Raw genomic sequence first — 24,796 nt, 5'->3', positions numbered from 1 at the left:
GGGTTACCAACACAACAGAAAATATTTTCGATTAATAAAAAACCGCACCAATACCTATTCCAGAGATGGGCATTGGGCACACAGATTCATATGTTAAACTTATAACCAATCCTCTACTGTATCGGCGCGGCGGTTACAACTCACAACCCAAGAAAAAAATCTGCAAGCACAGGAAACTTACCTCCCGTACGATGGTTTCCATATCTCCATTTCGGGATCGTACGAATCTTCCTTGGTTTTCCTCCTGCGGTAATTGGCAGCAGAAGTCTTGTAGAAGAATCTTTCTGGCTTCGTAGGACGCCACTTGAGAAGGGTTGATTTAGGTACAAAGACCCTCATAACACTTGGTGGCAAGGGACTCGTTTGGTCACTTATTGCTATAGTCTTGATTGTCTTTGGTTCAAGGGATTTTGACTCTACTTTTGCAGTTCTCGTTACGGAGGTTGAGGAGTCAGTCTAAAAATAAAAAAAACTCATGTTGTTTTTTGAATAAATTGTAAGCTAAACTAGTGATCGGACCAAATTTTGATTACTGTAAATCTTTGTCTATTTCTCATCTTATAGGTACAAGTTCAACATAAAAACTTGGATGATATCAAATCAATCTATTTACATTGCTTGGGGCCCATTTAGGGTTAGCCACAAACTCGGGGTTAACCGGTTAAGCCCCTAGTCACCAGTACAATTTAAGCCTGTGTAAACTGTTAACTCTGAGTTAGTGGCAAATCCTGGGTGGTGCATTGTGGCCCTTACTGTACTATAGTTTGTTTACAGCGTTCAATTAAAATGATATTATGCTATATAAAAGTTTAGTACCTGTAGGGAAACAAACAAATGCTTATCCCTTTGTTTACACTATCTATAGCAGTGGTTCCTAACCTTTTCAGTCCGGTCACCCCTATGACTAACTAGGGAACCTGATTTTACCCCTCCTCCCAATGGTAATAAACAATAAAACGTGTACGTTTGTTGTATTGTTATACATATTAGTTTAGCTTATTACCCCCGTAAAATACCAGTTTTACCCCCACGGGGGTAATTACCCCCAGGTTACGAACCACTGATCTATAGTATAATTATATAAGATATTTGTTTACTTCGTCTTTCACACTGCTCTTTATTCGCTCGCGCACTTGTTCTTTGACAATTGAAACCACAGTGAATCGTCCCTATCTTCATTCATCATCTAGCAGCCAGTTACGAGTACATCCTCCCAATCTTACGTTAATAGGCGCATAAACAGATGCATACCACACGGAAAAAAATCTTACGATTGATTGCCAAAGGTTGCTCATAAAATTTGAAAATTGGCTTGATTCGACTTTCTTGGTAGTACTTGGTTGTACATTCCCGCTGGCTTTTGACTCTTTGCTCAATTTTCTTGTTAGTTGTACTTTCTTGGTGGCTTTTGACACTTTGTTCGATTTTGTTGTAGTACTTAGTAGCCTCTTCTTAGGTGATGTCCTTGACACTTTGAACACTTTCTTTATATTGACAGTGCGAGTACGAGTAATTGACGTCGATCTTTGAGTGGAACGTGTAGGTTTAGAGTATTCGATATATCGTGTAGTTCCTTTGTATAGCCAAGACGGTAACATTCCCGCAAAATTAAGGTGTGATTCAGGGCCCTCCGCCACTTTAAATTCTGGAATCAATGTAGTGAGGGTGTTAAGTGAAATGACCTTTTTTTGCTTGATTAAAGCATGAAACTTGGCACAGTTGTTCCTTATATCAAAATAAGCCGAAGATCGGTAGCCCGAGGGACCCCCCGCTTAAGCCCGAGAGGGGGGGGGTCAAGTAGCGCCCCGCCCGGCTTCATTCTAAAAATTCTAACAGGCCCCGTTTAGCTAATAGGTCATATTTGGTATCAATTTCGGATAAATAAATAATGTAGAATTCATTTCTGGTATAAAAAATTGCAATTTGTTGAAAAAATAAATAAAAAAACACAAAAAATCTAATTTGTAAAAGTGTAATTTTTGTTTTTTATTTATTGTCAAAATTAAACTGCTTGGTTTTTCTACATACAAAAAATATGACAATAAAGCCTATTTAATGCAGATTTTAAAAACATAACTTTTACTAACCTTTATTAAAAGGAAATTGCATAAAAAAAACTTATACCGTCTCGCGCCGGTGAATATCTTTTTACCGACATCGGCATCGATATAGACAACATCCGAAGTGCACACTCTGGAGACCGATTAAATAAATGTATTGTTATTGTTGTAGATTCTATTATAAAGATAGAAAAGCGTACAATTTTTTTTAAATGTGTCGTTCAGTTAAAAAGGGACCTTAAAAAATTATCACAGCCAGCCTCGTGTTTGTATAGAAGCATACTCGTATTTAGTTAGTGCCAACCACTTCATGGACTCCATGGTCCCTGTTCTCAATTAATAAGAAGTAAACTGTAAGTATTCTTTAACATACTTGCTTATTACATTATACCACACTTTAATTTTGCGTCTTGTGTATATTAATACAGTTCCTTCCCCCGACACATGAATGGGTACATTTCGTCATTCACGTATATATGTCAGTTTCAACCATATTCTGGCCACAGCAGTTTGGAAACAGTCGTCTGCTCCTTGCTTTCATTCCCAAGAAGACGGACTGAGCAAGTTTAAAGAGGAACTAAAGTCTGACCCCAAACATATAATCCTATCCTGATAAGGCTGCTTCTATTTCAGTAGTCGATTCATGTAAAGAATTATTTCGGGCATTTTTTAATTATTTAGCAACGGCTTTATCTGTAAGTATCACTTTACTTTGCTTTACAAGGTTATTTCACCTATCATCATATAAAGGTATAATAAAGTTTTGGCGAATGCTATTTATTTACTGCTATTGCTCCATCCTGTAGGAGCTTGAATCCTTGTATCGGCCAGGCTAAAAAGGGTCCATGCTTAGATCTCACTTTTATACACCTTATATTAAATGGGGAACCCGGGTTCAAATTCTAGAAGGCATTTATTTGTCTGTTTATCGTGAATACTTGTTCCTGAATTACCTATGGATGTTTTGAGTGTATGTATCAAATATATATGATATATATCATGTAGTACCCACATCACAAGTCTTATTGAGCTTACAGTATTACAAGGTCGATCGAGAGAATGCTTGGAATACGAGTACGACTCCTGGTTTTTCAGGGCCCGATAGAAATAAATTAGAGTTTAATTTACCATGACGGTAAGCTTCACATATAACCACTGATCTTTTAGTGAAACTCATTTCTTTACGACTAGGTAAATCATTTTGAGACACTGTGTTGACAAAACTTCGAAGAGTTAAAAGTCCTTATTTATGCCATCGCAAAATTGTGTAGAGAAACATGTCACAAGTAATGTTCCTCGTGAGATTCCGAATACTCCAAGAACCATGAAAAGTCCGATTCATTTAATATGATGGCCCTAGTTGCAGATGCTGTAAAACAGTCATTGCAAGGTATTGATACGCACAGTAGACACGAACGTAGTCATAGCAGCTAGACTAGATTCATGCGTACGAATATTTCCCCAACTACAGGAATTGTGGGCTCACGTTGACACAGTGGAAAACACAATTATATCACATGACACACCATTGCATCCAGGTCAGGGAATTATATTTTAAGCAAATAAAATTATCTATTCTATAAGCTAAGTAAACTATCTTTTAATTAACCTAAAAGAGCGGAAGTCTTACCCCTGTTTCGAGCATTCAGTGGAAAGGGGAGAAAAAGTGAATTCGAAGCATGGAATCTGTTCAGAGTTCAACCAAACCACTACAAGGATTCAAGCTCTTACAAGATGGAGCAATAGCAGTGGCTAAAAGCATTCCCATAAAATACTAAAATGTTATTATAAGTTAATGTTATTATAAGTGCAATATTGAAGAAGGCAAGTTACACCGGGATATTGAAATGAAGAGTTGTATAATGTTATACATGTTCTATGAGATTAAGTCACTGCTAAGTTATTTTATTATTAAATTCCATAATGTATACCTACTTCTAACAAAAGGGAGCCATATAAATGCCCTATTACGCGCAGTGTACCGAGGGGTTGATGTTTAGGTTCAGACGTTAGTTCGTCGTCAAACTTGCTCAGTCCGTCAGACTTCTTGGGAATGGAAGCAAGAAGCAGACGACGGGTTCCACACTGGTCTGACACCTGCTTTGGTCAGAATATGGTTGAAACTGACCAGAAGTAAATGCAAACCGGAATAAAAAACGCGATGCAACTACATGAATCATGAAATGTACGCATTTATGTGTCTGGGGAAGGAACTGTATTACGACACAAGACGCAAAATTAAAGTGTGGTAGGGTAATTCGCCAGTAACTGGCCACTTTTAGTAACTGGCCACCCAAAACCAAAAATTCATTTTAGGCTAGCCAGTGGCCAGTTATTGAAAGCTGGCCAGTTTTTGGAACCTTATACTAAAATGAATTCTGTTTATAGGTGAATAGAATTCATTTTTAGTTTAGAGCGGCTAGTTATTAAAGCGGCCAGTTACTGGCAAATTATTCTATAATGTAATAAGTAGGTAGATTAAATAATACTTACAGTTTACTTCTTATTCATTGAGAACAGGGACCATGGAGTTCATGGAGTGGTTGGAATTAACTATGCTTCTATACAAAAGAGAGGCTCTATGATAAATTTTTCCAAGGTCCCTTTTTTCACTAAACGGCCCAACTTTTTTTTTAATCAAATATTATGTACGCCTTTCTATCTTTAATATATGATCTACAATAATAAACAACACAATTAGTCGGTCTCCAGAGTGTGTACTTCGGATGTTGTCTATATCGATGCCTATGTCGGTAACAAGATATTCACCGGCGCGGGACGATATATGTTTTTTAATGCAATTTCTTTTTCATAAAGGTAAGTAAAAGTTATGTTTTTAAAATCTACATTAAATAGTCTTTATCGACATATTTTTTTTATGTAGAAAAACCAAGCAGTTTAATTTTTACAATAAATAAAAACCAAAATTACACTTGAAAAATTATTTTTTTGTGTTTTTTTTTTAATTTTTCTACAAATTGCAATTTTTTTATACCAGAAATGAATTCTACGTTATTGATTTATCCGAAATTGATACCAAATATGACCTATTAGCTAAACGGGGCCTGTTAGAATTTTTAGAATGAAGCCGGGCGGGGCGCTACTTGACCCCCCCCCCTCTCGGGCTTAAGCGGGGGGTCCCTCGGGCTACCGATCTTAATCGGCTTATTTTGATATAAGGAACAACTGTGCCAAGTTTCATGCTTTAATCAAGCAAAAAAAGGTTCGACCTTTTTTTGTTACTTAAAACCTTAACTAATGAGCGTTTTTACTATAACTGTAGTACATACAGCTACATACACATAGTCTATTTATCTAATCTAATCTAATACCTTTAAACTTTGAGCGTTAAGTCCGATATTGTTTAACATCGTTATAAACTTTGTAACTGAACATATACAAAAACCAGCGCCTTGGAATTTATTATATGCCGACGACATTGTCTTAATAGCGGGGTCGTTACCAGAGCTACAGGCTGATCGTACAAAGTGGTGTAACGCTTTGGAAGGAAGTGGACTCAGAGTAAGCAAGCCAAAGACGGAGTATATGTGTTGTAACTTCTCTACTGCTGCACAAACTGGCACGGCCTCAATATACGACATCCCGCTAAAAAGAGTAGAATGTTTTAAATACTTAGGCTCAGTAATAGATGCCAATGGCAATATTCAGAAAGACATCGAGTCTAGGATTAGAACTGGCTGGCTGAAATGGAGATCTCTTTCCGGTGTTATTTGTGACTCAACAATGCCAATCAAAACCAAGGGCAGGATATACAAAACAGCTGTAAGGCCCGCTATGCTGTATGGCTCGGAGTGCTGGCCCATGCGAAAAGACGATACCCAGAAGTTGCACGTAAACGAGTTAAAAATGCTCCGATGGGCCGGAGGAGTCACACGCATGGACAAAGTGAGGAACGAGTATATTCGGGGTTCCTTCAAAGTTGTTGATGTAGCCTCTAAACTGAGGGAAACGCGGCTGCGATGGTACGGGCACGTTATGCGGCGTGACGAACAACATTTGACCCGTAAAGTAATGGCCATCGAAGAGGGTGGACGAGGCAGAGGACGCCCTCCTGCCACCTGGATCAGAACCGTTGCCAACGATATGAAGACGTTGGGAATAAACCCAGAAACGACGCAAAACCGCTAACTATGGCGACAATGTATTAGGGGGGCCGACCCCGAATAGGGATAAAGGCAAGGAGAGAAGAAGAAGAATCTAATACCTTTAAACGAGCAATTCTTGTTTATTTATATATTTATTTATTTATTTATATATATATATATTTCGGGGATCTCGGAAACGGCTCTAACGATTTCGATGAAATTTACTATATGGGGGTTTTCGGGGGCGAGAAATCGATCTAGCTATAGGTCTTATCTCTGGGAAAACGCGCATTTTCGAGTTTTTATATGTTTTCCGAGCGAAGCTCGGTCACCCAGATATTTACCTTTAAACGAGCAATTCTTGTTTATTTATATATATATATATATATATTTTTTTTTTCGGGGATCTCGGAAACGGCTCTAACGATTTCGATGAAATTTACTATATGGGGGTTTTCGGGGGCGAGAAATCGATCTAGCTAGGTCTTATCTCTGGGAAAACGCGCATTTATGAGTTTTTATATGTTTTCCGAGCGAAGCTCGGTCACCCAGATATTAGTATTTATACACGATAAACTTGTTGTTCTTAGTAACCACGAGATTAAGATATAAGTGATATCTTGCTACCCCGTGTAGTCTACCTTTACCCCTTTTAGCCATCTATGTTGAGCCCTTGGTTGGTGGGGGGTTCAATAAATTGTTAAGCAGATTGTGGATTTGGTCATATTAGTCCAAACTTTTTTTTCTTCTTATCATCTAATATTTCGATTCCAATAGGTCTGTACGACGCTCGAGTAAGTACACATTTAGCATCGTCGGCTCCCCGACTATAAGAAAAATATGTATTTTTTCCCTCACTACTCTATTGTGTGTTATTGTATATATTGTATATTATTTATAAGGAAATCTATTTAGTTTTCAATTAATTAGTCTTATCTTATGTAAATGTTATATAATGTCATGAAGTTTGAATTGGAAACTTGTTACTTACTGCTAGTGGCTACTTAGTTAAGTGGGCCTAATTCGGTTCTAGTTAAGCAAAAGTTTACAAGCAGATGTGCCCATTCTATAAGCCAAACATTTAAGCTGGCTTTGCAATCGATACAGGAAAAGTCCATCCTGGTTAGGGTGCATACGGCAAGTAGTATTAGTACAACCGGGATTTCCGTTTTGAATAGAAAACCGGTACCGTGGTAACCCTAGTATTAATTCACTGTAATCAATCCATGATCTTTTCGGTTTATTAATTTTAAATAATGACATGCATTAATGGTCTAGCAATTTGTAACGATGCGTCACATTCTATAAAAATGTTCGCAGGTTTTCCATGGCGGGTTATTATTAAGTACGTTCACTTTTACGGCAGATACCTACTTTCTGCTGACATGCTGCTATGAATTTAAGGAAAATATACTTTTCTCGGTTCCTCTCAGCAAAAAATATTCTGAAAAAGTGCTACGAACGAATAACGTTAACCCCTATATACAGTGCCACGTTGAACGCAGCGCACAATGTCTATCGGAGACGGAGCTAGGCCTAAAAGGGATGAAGATGATAAATTCGTAAGGATGGTGAATTTTACTTAATTTAATTTGCACCGATATCACACAAATTTGTACGGCGCAAGTGAAAATTATGTACGTATTTGCTAAACTATACAATTAATGTCTTACCGTCGCCTTCCGCCAGGATGCCAGACACGTCACCGCTCCGACGGTACAGAATTTCTGGATTGTACTCTCTGGTCTTTATTCCAAGCTTCAAATCATTTCCTAGACCAGAGAAAAAATATTAGTATGCGTAAGGAAATTGAAATAAGTATTTTGTAAGGATATTTCTCAGCAGTCAGCAGCCGATACTGTCTCACGCGCTTTGGTTTCAATCATACATAATCAATCATTGTCATTCAGCGAAGGTCTCCGTTGCAGCTTGACAAAAATGCTTTTGTATGTCCATATGTTCTTCTCTACAGCTCGCATTTGTCTACCGTATTCTCGTGGAATTTTATGAACCATGGGGGTTCGCGATGTCGACAGCTCACAGTGCCACTAGTTTTAATTTAGGTTACAAACGTAAAAACACACACCTAAGTGACCTAAGCTACAATCGAATCGAGGGTATTATTATAAAATAAATTTCAAAGAAGGTAAGAGCGTGTACTGACTGGCCAAGGTGGTGTATTCTGCTAAGCAGTAGTCGTATCCGAAAGCGACTCCGGCGCCGATGGCAAGCGCGAGCGCGTACAGCACCATCACCATCACCCAGAAGCCCAGGAGGAAGGTTAGCGACCTAAGGGAATAAGTCCTTATTATGTATCTTAGCGTTTCGTTTCGGTTTCTGCAAACAATTGTCATCTTGACTAGTTCCCCAGTGCTACTGATTTAATTAAAGATCGTTTTAAGTGTTATCTTATCAATATCGATATGAAGAAATTTCTAAATCATAATAACAAAATGTGACTCTTCCTTGCCCTAAACATTATTAATTAAGATCGTCAGATCTTTCTTTAAATATTTGTGAACTGTTATGTATACTAATATTACTAATATTTATTATTATATCTCAATATAAGAGATTTACAGATTTACACATCAAAGTAACTTAAAAAAACCCATACAATCTAAACTAACTAATGATAAAAGAAAATTTAAAAACTTTTTTTTGTATACTTACAGTAATTACATATAAATATTTAGGTTTTCAATAAGGAATTACGTTATGTTTATTGGAAAATATACTAATTATTACATCTATCAAAATTTTAATTTTTAAACTCCTAACTAGGCTGTAAAATGGACTGTAAATAATATTTGTATCAGTACAACCGCAGAGTTTTTTAATCACGGCTCTCAGAGCGTTTTAATAACCCCAGCGAGCCGCGGTATTGAATCTGTTCGAGCCTTCTGATACGCCGGTTTTATGTTTCTTTTTAACGCAGCCTAAATTAAAATCCCATTAAGATAGAACAAAATAATTGCAACAACAACTTTTCCAAACGAAGCTGGACATAATATAACAACACTGCAATAAAAACCAGGAGGCGTCGATTGGAGCTCACGGTAATAGTCGTATCAAAATAACATGAAAAGTAGGATATTAAATTGTTAACACAGAATCGGTTTCTACTACCTATAGACTTTCAAAATATGTAGGTAATTCCGAAATTAAGATGGTATTTCTATATTATCTGAAGAATAATAATCAGCATCGAGGTGATAAATTTTGATAGGTATCAACGTTACCTACGAACTAAGTTTGCCTTTTCAAGTCTTAATCATGCCTTGTAACTTCTGATCACGTGAACAACTTGTCACGTGTATCTGAACGAGTTTCGTGTAAGTTCGAATTTGAATTTTGAATAGAAAGATCGTTATTATGTTAGAAATGTTATAGGTACCCACTAAACTTTATTAACTCGAACATGTTTAATAAGTAATAACATGCCCGCATAACGTTTTTAACGTTTATTCCACTTTTTGAAACACTCGAATGGAAAGCTATATTAGGCGGTTTTCTATTTCCTGTTTAAGTGGGGAGGACACCACTCCTTGACAATCATAAATTAATAATTAACAAAATTCGTACCGTATCTCTGTTTTGGGAAATGACTTCGCAAACTTAATTTATTCGTTGAGTGGTAAGAGGTAGAACACGTCGCCTACTAATTAAATTAAATTAAATTAAATCTTCAGACTAATTGTTCGGTTAAGGAAATTAAGTTCCGTACCCAAAGGGTAAAAACGGGACCCTATTACTAAGACTCCGCTGTCCGTCCGTCTGTCACCAGGCTGTATCTCACGAACCGTGATAGCTAGACAGTTGAAATTTTCACAGATGATGTATTTCTGTTGCCGCTATAACAACAAATACTAAAAACAGAATAAAATAAAGATTTAAGTGGGGCTTCCATACAACAAACGTGATTTTTGACCGAAGTTGAGTAACGTCGGGCAGGGTCAGTACTTGGATGGGTGACTGTTTTTTTGCTTGTTTTGCTCTATTTTTTGTTGATGGTGCGGAACCCTTCGTGCGCGAGTCCGACTCGAACTTGGCCGGTTTTTTTTACTTTGGATTTTCTCATTTGGTATTCTAAACTAAAAGCAGAGACATAAGTTATTATATCTGGAAGTTATTCCAAACTGTTTATCTTAAAATTATATATTTTTAAAATTTTCACAATGAGCCCTTTCATTTAATATAAGTACTTTGCGAAACTTTTTTTAATTTTGTCCTCTACCCCCCAAAAGTGGCCCCAATATTTAAAAAAACATTTTTACGTTACGTCCATCTTTGGGCCATAGTCTCACAGACTTACATAAAATATGTGTACCAAATTTCTACAAAATTGGTCCAGTAGTTTCGGAGTGAATAGGTTGGACCTGACGGTGCGGAACCCTAAAAATATTAAAGCAACAAAATATTTGTTTAGATGACAATTGTATCACTCCACTTTTTCCTGGAATACCACGTCAACACCCGTATTAGTGAAGACGGTCGTTTACATGCGTATAACTGAATGTATTTGGGCTCAACATTCAGAAAAATTGAATACAAATGTGCTTAGATCCTCGGATATAAGCGGCTTAGCATATTCGCAGTTGAATTGCCATTTTCGGGCACTTCTGTTTACTCACGTATATAAAGAGGCCGATTCTCTTTCAGCAATTTGACGTGGTTTTGATTTTATTTTGACATGACTTTGATCGTGAGTACCAATAAGTGTTAGCGTCTCACGTTGATTGCTGCTGACGAAATGCAATAAGCCTGCTGCCAAAATCGAAAAATAAAATCAAGAATCATTGCCTCGCCCTCTTGCATATTCAGATAATCATATAAATATTTTAGATGTTTCGATGTCGGCGTTCGGCCCGCATGACACGACTCAAGCACGGTCGTATCAAAATGAAATGAAAACCATATCAAATTGTTATAATATAATCACGTTATAGATTATGATACGAAATTGAAATTAATTTTGCGGTTAAACGTTACTTGTTCTCCGGGTAAAGTTGGCTATTTGTATTTCATAATTTCATTAATAGGAGGAAGTTGCGCAGGATAAAGGAATTAGATACACGATACAAGTGGAGCCGTTATTTGATAAACAGGTTAGTAAATAGGTATATTGTAGAAAAGTAGAAAAGTAAAATTTGAAGATTCACTGCTAAATTTGAAAAAAACAATACAGAGAAGCTGTTATTAAGAAAATAAACTTCCCCTTAAGAAATTTGAATACATAAATCAAATGTATTCGCTATATTTACATAAAAATGTGTTTATGAATTAATCTTGTATGGTAGGATAGCTGCCTTTGAGGAAAGTAAAAAAAAGTGGTCAGCCAAACACTGTGTTGACAGGTTCCTGTGTCCGTCCGGTCGGAACCTGCCGGAATTACAGATTAGTTGGGTATTAGTAGAGTTAATATACAGGATGTTTCCTGTAACAGGAGCAATAAATTAAAATGTAGGCTATACTCCTCAAACTGACCAACATTTGTTCAGCAACTTTTGAAAATAACTCATGTTTTGTTATGTTTAAAGCGTGACAAGCAACGTCAAACACACTGATGTCAGCGTACATTGAAGGCAATATTATTTATTTTGTATAAAAAAGCGGAAGTCTAAAAGATTCATAATTTTTAAAAGTTGTTTAACAAAACTTTTATAGTTTGACGAGTGTAATATGTGTTTTAATTATTTGCTCGTGTTACAGGCATCACCCTGTATAGTTGACCATAAGAATAAAAAACTATGATCACGCAAGTTCTTAGTTCCACTAGTTTTAGGCTATTATTATAGAAGATTAAATAAATATTGCCATACCTTTGTAAAAAACTGAGAGACCACTTTACAAAACCGAATATGCAGCACATTTCAAGAGCAGCTGATCCTTAAGAACGGCGCTGCCGGTTACACTTCATCATGTCTAAATATCAGATTGCAAGCAATCGCAGGAACTCTAAAATGAAACGAAAATATTATTATCAACATTAACCAAGACCAGGCCTGGAAAAGTGAAAAAGAAACCTTGGAAAACCCTAGTTCTTAGAAATCTTTAGGACATTTTGGCTTTATTATTCATGAGCAAAGGATAAAATGACAATAGCTACCAATGATGGTTCTTAAAACAAGCGAATAACTACCTACTTACAAATGGCGTAGAATACAACATTAATTTCCCAAAAATGACTCAAGTTTCTGCCCGGATTGGCCTGAAATGGGAGTCTAGGTACCATTTTCCGAAAAACTCCAAAATTAAAAGGTTGTTGATTAAAGCTATGGAGAGGGTGGCAGCATTCTAATTATATGGTTCCTCTTACGTAGATAATTGGTACCATTTATCCTACCGCTCCCTTATCTTATGTTAAATAATAATAATTTGAGCCTATATACGTCCCACTGCTGGGCACAGGCCTCCTCTCATGCGCGAGAGGGCTTGGGCTATAGTCCCCACGGATTGGGGACTTTACATACACCTTTGAATTTCTTCGAAGATGTATGCAGGTTTCCTCACGATGTTTTCCTTATAATATAATATCTTATGTTATTACTTATTATCATGAATTTAATATTTTACCTTAGTAGGTATTTATCAAATTCAGTATTACCAAAATTATTTTTAGTTTTTATTGTCGGCGTTTATTGTCGGACAATAAATGATTTTATTTTCATTTCATTACCTAGTTAATTTGAATGCACAATAGTAGTTATGTACAACATTAAACATTGAAATTATTCCTGGAAATATTATAACAAGGTTTTTAGGGTTCCCTAGTCAACTATGCACCCTTACAGTTTCATCATGTATCATGTTACGTCTGTCTGACCATCTGTCCATCCGAAGCTTTGCTCCGTGATCGTTTATGTACTAAAATTCTATACGACGTGCTCAAAATCCCAGCACCATCAGGCAACCCTAGCATGTTTGAAACGGGCAAAAATGTAAATGAATCATTCATGAGTCGCCCATTGTGGTGTGAGGCGAGCTCATTTTGTATGCACTCGGTTTGGTGACAAATGGTCGAAACATAAAACTGCGGATTTGTTAATTGTTCAAGTGGAGCCTAGTCGGGTGATTCTCCTCCTTTTATTGACTATTCCTTACCTAGGCCAAGATAACAAACGTACAAACACCAAACGAATATAAACATGTATGGGGATAACCGATGCCACGAAAAGTCTGCAAGGCTTCCTGGGACCATAGCCGTTATAGTTATTATCCTTTATTGAAAGTAATCGCTATCGAAAGTAAAAATTTACGGGATGGCATGGCGAAATGTCACGAGTTTCCAATTAGACAGAACCTTACCTATCTACCGAAACCTACCTTCGTAATGAAACTCAGTAAGTTTACTAATCCAGAAAAAAGGTTAAGGAGGTAAATTTATTATTTACGGAGTATGAGAGTATTTGAAGTACTAAAAGGATCCTTTTAGAATGTGCCACCGTGTAACACACCTTGTCGGAATTAAACATTACAATTTCGTGTTGAATTTGGATGAATTGCGGAGTAAATGCTGGCGGCCGTTTGACGTGGAACTGTTTATTTTCGTAGGTAACTTTCTTTGCGGCATGTTGGTTGTTGGTGACAGCGGATTATAATAATATTATGTTTTTTAGAACTTCGTTGATTTAAAGCAGCGGTCGGCAACCTTTAAGCAGCCAAGGGCCACATAGTAGTTAACGAACTTGACGCGGGCCGCACTTTGTTAATATTTATGGATTTATCAGACGTTGTTGTTTGTCAATATAACATACAAAATAGCCAGGGAAGCTCGCGGGCCGCAAGTGACAGGTTCACGGGCCGCAGGTTACCGACCGCTGATTTAAAGGGTGCATTCCTGAGCTAAAGTTAAATTAATTTCTCAAAAACACCGGTATTCAAATTTAATCCATTTTGAAGATAAGTAATTTTTTTTTGCTAAGACCCGTATTATGAGCGTGTACACTTGCCTGTTTGCAATCATCTGATGCGCGTATGACTAGTTGCGTTCCTACTATAGTTAATATCATACTGTAAAGTGTCATTCAATAGAACTTGCTGACTATGTAAACAAACCGCCATACTAAAATTGACACTGAATGTCAATTTACTAGTAACTTTTGTTTACATAGTTAGCAAATTCTATTGAATGACACTTTATGTTACTATAGTGTGTGTTCTAATTTCATAGTATGTAGGGCATGCCTGCGGGGGAATAGCCTTCTATATATGGACACTACATTTCAGTTAAAGGTGTTCTTGCACGTATTCCCTTGAGCAAAAGTTTCTCCTAGCAGGTGATAAATACTTACTGTTATTTAGCCTCCTACTCTCAAATCGGGTTGCAGCTACTGCACCTAGGTTGTCTCTAGTACTTATATGTCAGGGTTATTTTGTAAAGTGTTTGTAAATTAATTTTAAAACATTTCTGTGTTAAATTAGTTTCATTGGAAAACACAAAGCATTTTTTTTTTGAAGTGTAAACTTCTTTAGCGGCGCTGTGCACTTTTAGTGATGGGGAAAAAATGTTAAACTCGCGAGAGCGTAAGACGTAAGACGTCAGACGTAAGATGTCATTGAGTTTTCACTTCTGTCGGCACTCCCGGAGTGCAACCCGTTGTTTTTTATAAAGGGGATTTAATCGCGTAGGTACCTATTACCTACGTTTCGAAATCCTCGGTCGTTTCGAGGACGTCGTATTCTCCGTCATCATATAATCAGAGGCGGAAGAAGTTTTAAAATTAATTTTTACGCGATTAAGTCTCGTTTTTAGGGTTCCGTAGCCAAATGGCAAAAAACGGAACCCTTATAGATTCGTCATGTCTGTCTGTCTGTCTGTCCGTCTGTCTGTCCGTCCGTATGTCACAGCCACTTTTCTCCGAAACTATAAGAACTATACTGTTGAAACTTGGTAAGTAGATGTATTCTGTGAACCGCATTAAGATTTTCACACAAAAATAGAAAAAAAACAATAAATTTTTGGGGTTCCCCGTACTTCGAACTGAAACTCAAAAATTTTTATTTCATCAAACCCATACGTGTTGGGTATCTATGGATAGGTCTTCAAAAATGATATTGAGGTTTCTAATATCATTTTTTTCTCAACTGAATAGTTTGCGCGAGAGACACTTCCAAAGTGGTAAAATGTGTGTCCCCCCCCCTGTAACTTCTAAAATAAGAGAATGATAAAACTAAAAAAAATATATGATGTACATTACCATGTAAACTTCCACCGAAAATTGGTTTGAACGAGATCTAGCAAGTAGTTTTTTTTTAATACGTCATAAATCGCCTAAATACGGAACCCTTCATGGGCGAGTCCGACTCGCACTTGGCCGCTTTTTGTAAATAACGTGACGTCTCTTCTATTTAATACTTAAATTAAAGAGTATTCGGATTCGTCAAGTTGTGTCCAAAAATTACAGGTTCACGTTTTTGTAGTGTTTTTATGGTGTCTTGCATGGTGTAAAATAGTTTTCTCAGCTAGGTACATTTAACACCCCTAATATCTAGATTAGTATCAAATCAAAAGGTTGAGACTGTATTTTGGTGAACTTAGAATCGGAGTGTTCCTAATAAACACTTCAGTAAAAAGTGCAGTATATTCTGAACTGCAGCCCACTGCAATTCTTGTTAATTTAATAGAACTGCTACCACTGCTCTTAGCGTTTTCTTAATCATGTTCCAGCTCGCGTATACAAACACTACTGGAAATGCAGTCTGCTAATTGAATTTAAGGAGAAAGTTACAAACTAATGAAGTTAGGTATTTACAAACAGCAAGTACACGACGGTTTAGGTAATAGTATGTAAGAACAGTTATTTTGAAATGTGTAACGATGCAGTGATGAACTATAAACATTTAATATTAAATTAATATTTATTTCATATCCCTCGAACTTCGCTCGTACTATTAAATATCGGTTCGAGCGAACCACACTGCGAGTAATATCAAATCTGTGCCGCTTCAGAATAATAAATAACTTACAAAACTTGGAATTATTAATTACAGTCTTAACTGTCGTCGAGGGTCGTATACGGGATAAGGCATACGAAGTCTAAATGATAAAGTTTGCTGTTCAAATTATGTAAGACTCATTGTGATACCTGGTATAAATGTTTTTATTTTATTTAACAATCAGTTTAGCCTACTCGTAAGGTTTCTTAGAATAATAGAATAGATATAAGATAATAGAATTTATTTACCAGGTTGTTTTTCGGTGAAAAAATAACGAGAAATCTGTTGGCTCTCACGCCTACAAATAGTTATTATTGTATTAGGTAGCTGATAGTGAGAAAATATAATACTACTTAACGTTACATGATTCCTGACTTTCTGTTTTAGGTATAGGTAGATGACCGCAATAATAAGGGATCGACATAAGTATTTACTCTGTTAAGAGGCAACAGGAGTGGTCATTTCTCCATACAAACGTACTCGACTGTTTCCTCCGTGGATTTTGAAGCTAGAGCAATGATTATTTCAACACAGATTAATATTGTCAATATATGTGTCGGACCGTTTTGATTTTTTTGATATTTTTGTTTTTTAAGGCCCCAGAGGCCTTCAAAAATGGCCAAAATGACCTAATTGACTATGCTGCATTGAGAGGCGTGGTATTCAAAACTGATATCAATTAGCCTAAAAAGCAAAACGGTCCGACACAGATAATTTCATAATTATTTAGATTTTCAAATTTGGTTACGATTGGTTAAGTTTTGGAGGAGGAAACAGTCGAGTACGAAACCTTGATTTTTGGGATTTTTACGCAGGATTTTTCGCCTTGTCCTTATCGCACTAGTTTTAGGAGCCGCTTCCGTTAGCGAGACGGGTATATTTACCTAAAATATTTAAATCTCAGCTCCCGTTTCGTCTTTATACTGGCATTACAAGAATTGGCTTAGATAAATAGACAGTCAAATCAAAACGTATGTATTTCGCTACTTATTGTGTGTGGTCATAGTGTGGTGTAATTACTATGTTGACTATTGTTCATAGAAATGTGATACAAATACAAGGCTTCTTTTATCACTGACGTAACATTACGAAAGAAGCCTAATGAAGTTTGGCATATCTGGTTACGTGAAGGGATTTAAACGTAATTGTTTATGATGTGTCGTACAACGTACGACGCTCCTTGAGGCGTGAAAAACAAGATTATACGGAATCGAGGCTTATTCATGAATGCTAAATATCAAAAACAATTCAATTTTAAGATAAAATCCCGCGCCCGAAGACGCGTTACAGTGAAATTGTTCAGGTTTTTGGACAAACATTTTTACTTCCGATTTTTTAAAGACAAACTTAGTGCGAAAAAAAAATCAACCTACTCTAAAAATTGCATTGATTTTAATTTTTACCATTTTGTCGGCGCGATTAACCGGGTCCACACAGAGCGAGCATACGCACGAGGCAATTGCCTCACACACAAAACGGCCCGGGGGCCGATTTTTGAATTTCGATCGCTCGATTTCGTCACTCGAAAATCGGTGGAAAACGGCGAAATGCTAATTTTTGAAATACGAGCGATCGAAATTTGGAATCTATTGGTATTGACCACTCGATTTCAATTCTATTGGTAGAATAAAATACATAGAGTGCTCACTCCATAGATCAGTTTTAGTACCAAAAAGACTATTAGCATCTAGCATCGAATAGCGGAACTATCAGTACTGCTACTTGACAATAGATGTCGCCACCGACCGGAAAGTCTTATGCTGTTGAGATAAGACTTTCCGGTCGGTGCTACATCTATTGTCAAGTAGCAGTACTGATAGTTCCCCTACTCGATGCTAGATGTAGACACTGAAATTAATAGTCTGAACTGATGTATGGAGTGAGCACTCTATGTATTTTTTTCTCTATGACGAAATACACGAAATCGCGTGGTCGAAATTAAAAAATCGGCCCCCTGTGCAGACGTGCCTCGGCCGCATTGCCTCGGCTCGGCCGAGGCACGTCTACACCGGCTGCTATTGATTTGTGTACCAATGGCAAATTAGGTACAGCGACCAGCTAAGCCGCGGATGGACGACAGGCAGATCTAAACAGACGAATATGACGAAATTATAAGGGTTCCTGGTTGACTATGGGAAAATGTCGAGAAAATATATTACTAAAGGGTTTGTTTTTATTCTCCGCGGGGGATTTTTCATACAGATGTGGTTTTTGTTCATAAATAGTAAATGTTATCCTGGTTTTTTCAATACTGTAGCCGCATTAATTTTAAATGTATGATATTTTTTTTAAATGTATGTTATTTTATGAAGCGCTCGTGGCCTAGCGGTAAGAGCGTGCGACTTGCAATCCGAAGGTCGCAGGTTCGAACCCCGGCTCGTACCAATGAGTTTTTCGGAACTTATGTACGAAATATCATTTGATATTTACCAGTCGCTTTTCGGTGAAGGAAAACATCGTGAGGAAACCGGACTAATCCCAATACGGGCCTAGTTTACCCTCTGGGTTGGAAGGTCAGATGGCAGTCGCTTTCGTAAAAACTAGTGCCCACGCCAATTACTGGGATTAGTTGCCAAGTGGACCCCAGGCTCCCATGAGCCGTGGCAAAATGCCGGGACAACGCGAGGAAGATGATGATATTTTACATACCATTTCATGTAGAATTCCAATGGATGCAAAGATGCGCGGATCTATAGACGTACCTAACTACTTGGTAAAGATTACTATAAAATTTGTCTCACCGCAATCTAATAGGTTAATTCCATTCAAGCTGTATAAACGCTTTACCTAACAAAATAAATAAATGGAAAGGTTTGTTTACATTATATTTATATTTGAAGTCAAACGACTACTGACAATAGCATGGAGTAGGTAATTGATATCTTCTGACATTCTCATTCTCTATGAATTATTTCTTAAGAACAATGTTAAGAACCTATAAAGTATAGAGGATTACAGGAAGATTTTTATAAATAGCCTGTCAATCAACTTAGTAGAAAAAATTGCTTTCTACTGACGGAAATGGCTTGACAAACTATAAAATAAAATAAAACTGGACAAGTGCGAGTCGGACTCGCCCACCGCGGGTTCCGTACTTTTTTAGTATTTGTTGTTATAGCGGTAACAGATATACATTATCTGAGAAAATGTTAACTGTCTAGCTATCATGGTTCATGAGATACAGCCTGGTGATAGACAGACATACGGACAGAGGAGTCAAAGTAATAGGGTCCCGTTTTTACCCTTTGGGTATGGAACCCTAAGAACAAATAACTAAAAGCGAAATATGGTGGCAACACCAGTTTTATTGTCAAACATATGTAAGTTGTCAGATGTCAGGGTTATTTTGTAAAGTGATTGTAAACACAAAATAATTTTAAAACATTTCTGTGTTAAATTTGTTAAAATACATAACAGTAAGCGCCAAAATATATAAAGGAGCACGAAGTAAAGCCCGGAGGATACTTAGGTAATATAATAAACCGTGTCATAAAATTTTATGCAAAAGTGGTTGTTTACAATTTCAAGAGATATGATGGAGATATGATCAGTTTTAGAGGTGTTCACGAATGAAAAGCTGAAATGGGTGTGTATTTCATGATAAATTACTTCATTGCTTCCTTTTTATTAAAATCTACATAGTTTTCATGAGATCCATGAGTATTGAGCAAACTCCTCATATACTTACGTGGTCATTACTCAATTACTCTACGCCAAGAGTTTTTCGCATGTTAATCTACAAATCAAGTATGCGTTTAAAAAGTAATATTTCTGAAGTGGAACTGTTAATGACGATCACAACGGTACTCCTCAATGGCAAATATTTTTACCACAAAATTATCTAGGTACATAACAATGTATCCGCTAGTCCTCGTTGGGCTAATTGTGATTGTTATGAGGTTGCACTATAGTAATAATAATGGAATTATAAGCTGTTATTTCAATTAAAGTTAGTATCTTCTGTTAAACGTTGTTTGACTAATGATCCAAGTTAGTTTCCACTTGAGCGGAGGCGATCTTACACGTCCCAAGTAATTAAAACGTGTAAGTAGTTCATTTACACGAGGGTGCAATAGGCTACATGACTAATTTTCATTTATGGTATCAATCGATCGGGTTTGTTTTTAGGATCAAATGTCTATATGGGACCCATTGCATTAAAGTAACACAAAAGTCAGAAATTGTAGTCAAAGGCCGACAGTCGCACTTCACTCGCGAAACGCCCTATACAAAACGGCCAGGGGCCGTGACGTCATCGCCCATCTTGTAGTATGGACAAAACAAGAAAATTGCGTTTTTGTCGGTGATATATTGCGTTTATGTATATAGTTGCTATACAATATTTTTTTGGATGAAATGTAAGGAATCGAATAGTACCCATACTTTTATCGTTTTTGGAAGTTAAAAAAAACTTAAATTTTGAAACTTTCAGGTCCTGTATTTTTGTAATTTTTCAATATTTTATTTTAATATCCACATTATTGTGATAAATTGCTCGTTTGCTATCTATTTTACTAGATTTTGTTATAAAATTCAACATGTGTCATCATCCCTATTGTTATGAACAACATCAAAGAGGAAATCGTGGAATAGACAACACTATTTAAATGAGTAAATGTACATAAAGTTACGTAGTTTATTACTTAAAGCAATATGTCGCGGAGTCAATATTGAACGTTTTGCGACGCGCCCATCTATCGCTGGTGAGCATGAAATGTACACGCACTGTAATTAAAACACATGTATTATGTAGAAAAGCATATGTCAAAACAGTTTGGTAGTAATAACTTCCTTTGGAATTTATTAAAATTACTGATTTTAAGTATCCTTCAAATAAGTAGTTTAAACGAAACATGAAAACATCACAAAAACATCACTTTGTCAAAATGGATTTCACAATTTGTGAAAACTGAAAAGCATGGTCGCGCTATGAAATAACTTTATTTATTTACGAATTCACAGGAATCACGTGCGCTAGAACATTAAAATGCCAGTCCACAGGTAAAAATGTTAATTGACAATACTGAAATGTGTACCGACGGTGTTCAGGCTCAGTCCACCTCGCGTCGCTTGGCTGGCCGGTCGTCCCGCCCGCCCTACGTTCCGATTCGTATTTCGAATTATCGCAACCGCGAACATGTGAATCCAAATTGAAAACTTTTAAAAGTAAAAAGACTTCTTTGGAGTGACTTTTGGACACTTTGGTGTTATTCAAGTGTATAAAAGCAATTAAGGACTGATTCGGATTTTCTTCTTAAGGTAGGTTAATTTGAATTTCTTGGGTTCGTTAAGCTTCTAAGTTAAGCGTTTTAAAGTATGCGGTATTTTACCTAACAGCTGCTGGGTGTAGATTATTTTTATAATGGGTCTTTTACCTAAGTTTCTTATTAAAAATATTATGAACTGCTGCTGCTGTTACTTAAGTGCACTTCAGAAGGAAAAAAACAGACTTAGCTTATATACATTATTTACCTCCCGTTGTTGTTTATTAAGTAACAAATAAAAGAAAGTTTATAATAAAAACTTTAGAAAAAACACTGTTTATTGTTTCATAATTAAGATCAACGGTTGTGTACAACGGACGTTCCTCATATTTATTTATTTATATTTTGGAGTTCCAACAGCTAGGTATCTATACAGAGTATCCCAAATTAATAAGAGATGGAAAGCCAATTACAGGATCACACTTGTAGCTACAGATACACATATGAGACACTAATTACATAGTAGTCAAAGGCGGTTAGTGATTTCATTTATTGTTATTAAAATATACATTTCTCATACATACATAATAATACATATACTACCAAAATAAATCGATTCGCCTAATAACAAATGGTTTAAAGTATATAAGTAAATAATTTTGTTTGAGCATGCTAATTATCCCGTGGGAAATGGGTTGCCGGTCCGCAGTCGCTGCTTAACGTATTAGCGTCGGCTCTCATAATAATTATTAAACTACAGTGCTTGCGATTATCTAAAAAACTTCGAAAGTTATTACTAATATACAAAGACAATGAAAAATTAAAATGACCATGGCCTTAAGTCCCCGGGGCGACATTTCGATTTTTTTTTTAATTTTTTCTATTACTGCTTTAGGCAGGCCGAAAAAAATATCTCTCAACCCTTTGCTCATGACGAATGTTTCATTAAAATTCCAAAAGTCACCCACTAATGTTGGTATCCCCATGGTGTTGGTGTCCCTTAATGTTTTCCCCCCTGTAACGTTAAGTCAAGTTGATTAATTGATCATGAATAACTTACCTTATATAGATAAAGTAGAATTAAAAATGGCTAGTTTACTTTATTTTCTAGTTGTACAGTTGCATCAGATATCAGAGCGGCCAAGGTCTTCAAAAATATCTGACCATGCACTTTAAGGTCTTGATAATAGAAGCTTTGTTCACATCTTGGTGAACGTTCCAATATATATGATGGAGAATGTAGCTATATCACAATTTCAAACTATTATCACTAGAAGAATTTATACCGTAATTTAGTTTTTCGGAAACACGAAGTGGATTTTAGTCTTTGAATTTACAAAGTCCCCGCTAGAGGGCAAGCTTTCATCATCAAGGCTATAAATAAAAATCGACTTTTGGCTTACCTTTCAGATATAATAATATGTGCTCGAATAGCGAGGTCCACGAAAATGTACCCGCATTGATAAAATCGCAAAGGGATCGCTTTTATAATACATCAAAGGTTCTAAAATTCATAATCGTTCGCTTCCTACATGTTTCAATTGAAAAGGGCCGGAGAAACGTTCTGCTTCGACGTTCATACGTCTCTCTCAGTTGGATAGGTCACGTTTTACGTGCGATTCAGAATATAAAGTATGACGTTACAAGTGCCGCAAATGAATCCATGCTCGTCATGTTAATTTGGTACTACGACAAATATATATATATTATTAAAGATGTCATTAACGTGATCTGTAAAAAAATGTTTTTTTATATACCTTCAATAACCTTATTGTATTTAATCCAATAGAGGTTTATTTTTTTTACTCATTACTCTATTTTTTTTTACGGCAGTAACTTTTTTTTAATGTATGCCGCTACGGCATCTGCAGCGATGAAAATTATTATGAGAATATGATTTTAAAATACTTGAACTTGCACAAACTAGGTAATAGGTATAATATTTTAAGTTTATGAACGCGCCCCCCGTATAAATTGAAAAGTCGTTTCGGTTCACTGGGAATCTCATCGCGACTGTCGTCAACATATCAAGGCCCCACATTGTTATGATAAACAGGTAGCTGTACAAAAACACGGCACACTGTTATGATAATATTGTCGAAGGTACAACCTACAATAATATCATTAATATCTTATACAATGGAACGCGGAAAAATATATAGATAATGGGCCAATATTCTTTTGTTGTCAAATTTTTTTTTCGTCTGATTTCGTAAAAATTGATGGATAGATAGAGTTGCCTATTCTGTACAATATAAGCACAATTCCACCCTATGTCCAAAATACTTCCTTTCAATGATATTTTCGTAACTCAACGGAAGGTATGTATGTAAGTAAATACATGTATTTCGGGATAATTTTTTTCGTATTAATCTATTTCGCCCAGAATGAGGAGCTATTCTAACTAGTCAAATTTTGTCCATATCTAAATTATCTAAAGAAAATCACCCTTTATAAAGACGCGGATGTTCTTAGTGTGAGGCAATTATTGATCTTACGAGTTGCAACTCACATGCATCAAAAAACTGTAAATTCGGAAGAATATCTTACCCTAATCCGTAATCGAATCTTTAATTAAAATTCCTACTCCCATCATAAAAATGCGAGACGCATTCGCGAGGCGTCTTCCTAACTTCCTGCATCCGTTTATTTACAATACAGTGGTAAAGTCCTGCAACATCGAAAAATCGATCTAGCAAAATCGAAGTCTTATCTCTGGGAATACGTGCATTTTTGAGTTTTTATATGTTTTCCGAGCAAAGCTCGGTCGCCCAGATATTGTTAATTAAGAGAGTAAAATTTAAAATACGGGATTCCCATCTTTTGCGGCTAATGAAAATTATATTTTGCATGTCTTTTACACAACAACGCTAAATAATTATATCCCATTCTTTTAAAACGATGACATAAGGTACAAACATTTCTTCAGAAACTTTTTGTTTAGCTTTCTATTACCTAACATTTGTGCAACCCAGGAAATTGTCGGTAATTGAAAAATAAAGCGTTCGTACACAAAATTAATTGGAAGCACTGATTGAAACGAGTTAAATTGAAAAAATATTTGATGTTCCGGATGTTAGCAATATTGCCAATTTAACACATTGCAGGCCAATTAAAATTCGTTAGAAGCTTATAAAATGATGTTGAAACGGATCACAAAGCACCACACACTATGATTTCGTAACGAATAAGATACAATTAGGTGTCCTATTTGTTATCTTTAGAATCTATTAATAATAAATACGATAAAAGATACCTATAGTTAGCTAGCGATATTTGCGAAGATTCGAGTGATGATAATGGAATGACCCATTTTTAGGGTTCCATAGCCAAAATAGCAAAAACGTAGTCCTTCCCTGTCTTTGTCCGTGTGTCACACAGCTATTTTATTTTACTCTGGAACTGTAAGATGTACTTTAATGAAATTGGGAACGTTTTTGTGAGCCACAACTTAGTTCAGAATTTAAAATAAATACAATTTTTTGGG

The 24,796-nt window shown here is 36.2% G+C and overlaps 1 protein-coding gene and 1 long non-coding RNA gene across 2 annotated transcripts in view; both read left to right on the top strand.

The window, feature by feature from the left end:
• Positions 1-24,796, top strand: part of LOC134653078 (uncharacterized) — a 383,717-nt gene that overhangs the window by 560 nt on the left and 358,361 nt on the right. The window lies entirely within an intron of this gene.
• LOC134653069 (beta-3 adrenergic receptor-like) overlaps positions 21,156-24,796 on the top strand; it is a 114,849-nt gene continuing 111,208 nt past the window's right edge. Inside the window, exon 1 of the mRNA XM_063508359.1 lies at positions 21,156-21,364. The gene's annotated coding sequence lies outside the window, so the exon portion shown is untranslated. The remainder of the gene's footprint in view (positions 21,365-24,796) is intronic.

Source organism: Cydia amplana, chromosome 12 (genome assembly GCF_948474715.1).
Source record: "Cydia amplana chromosome 12, ilCydAmpl1.1, whole genome shotgun sequence".
In the NCBI taxonomy this organism is placed as follows: domain Eukaryota; kingdom Metazoa; phylum Arthropoda; class Insecta; order Lepidoptera; family Tortricidae; genus Cydia; species Cydia amplana.
Note: the sequence above shows the minus strand (reverse complement) of the source record. Positions and strands in the feature narration are given on the sequence as shown.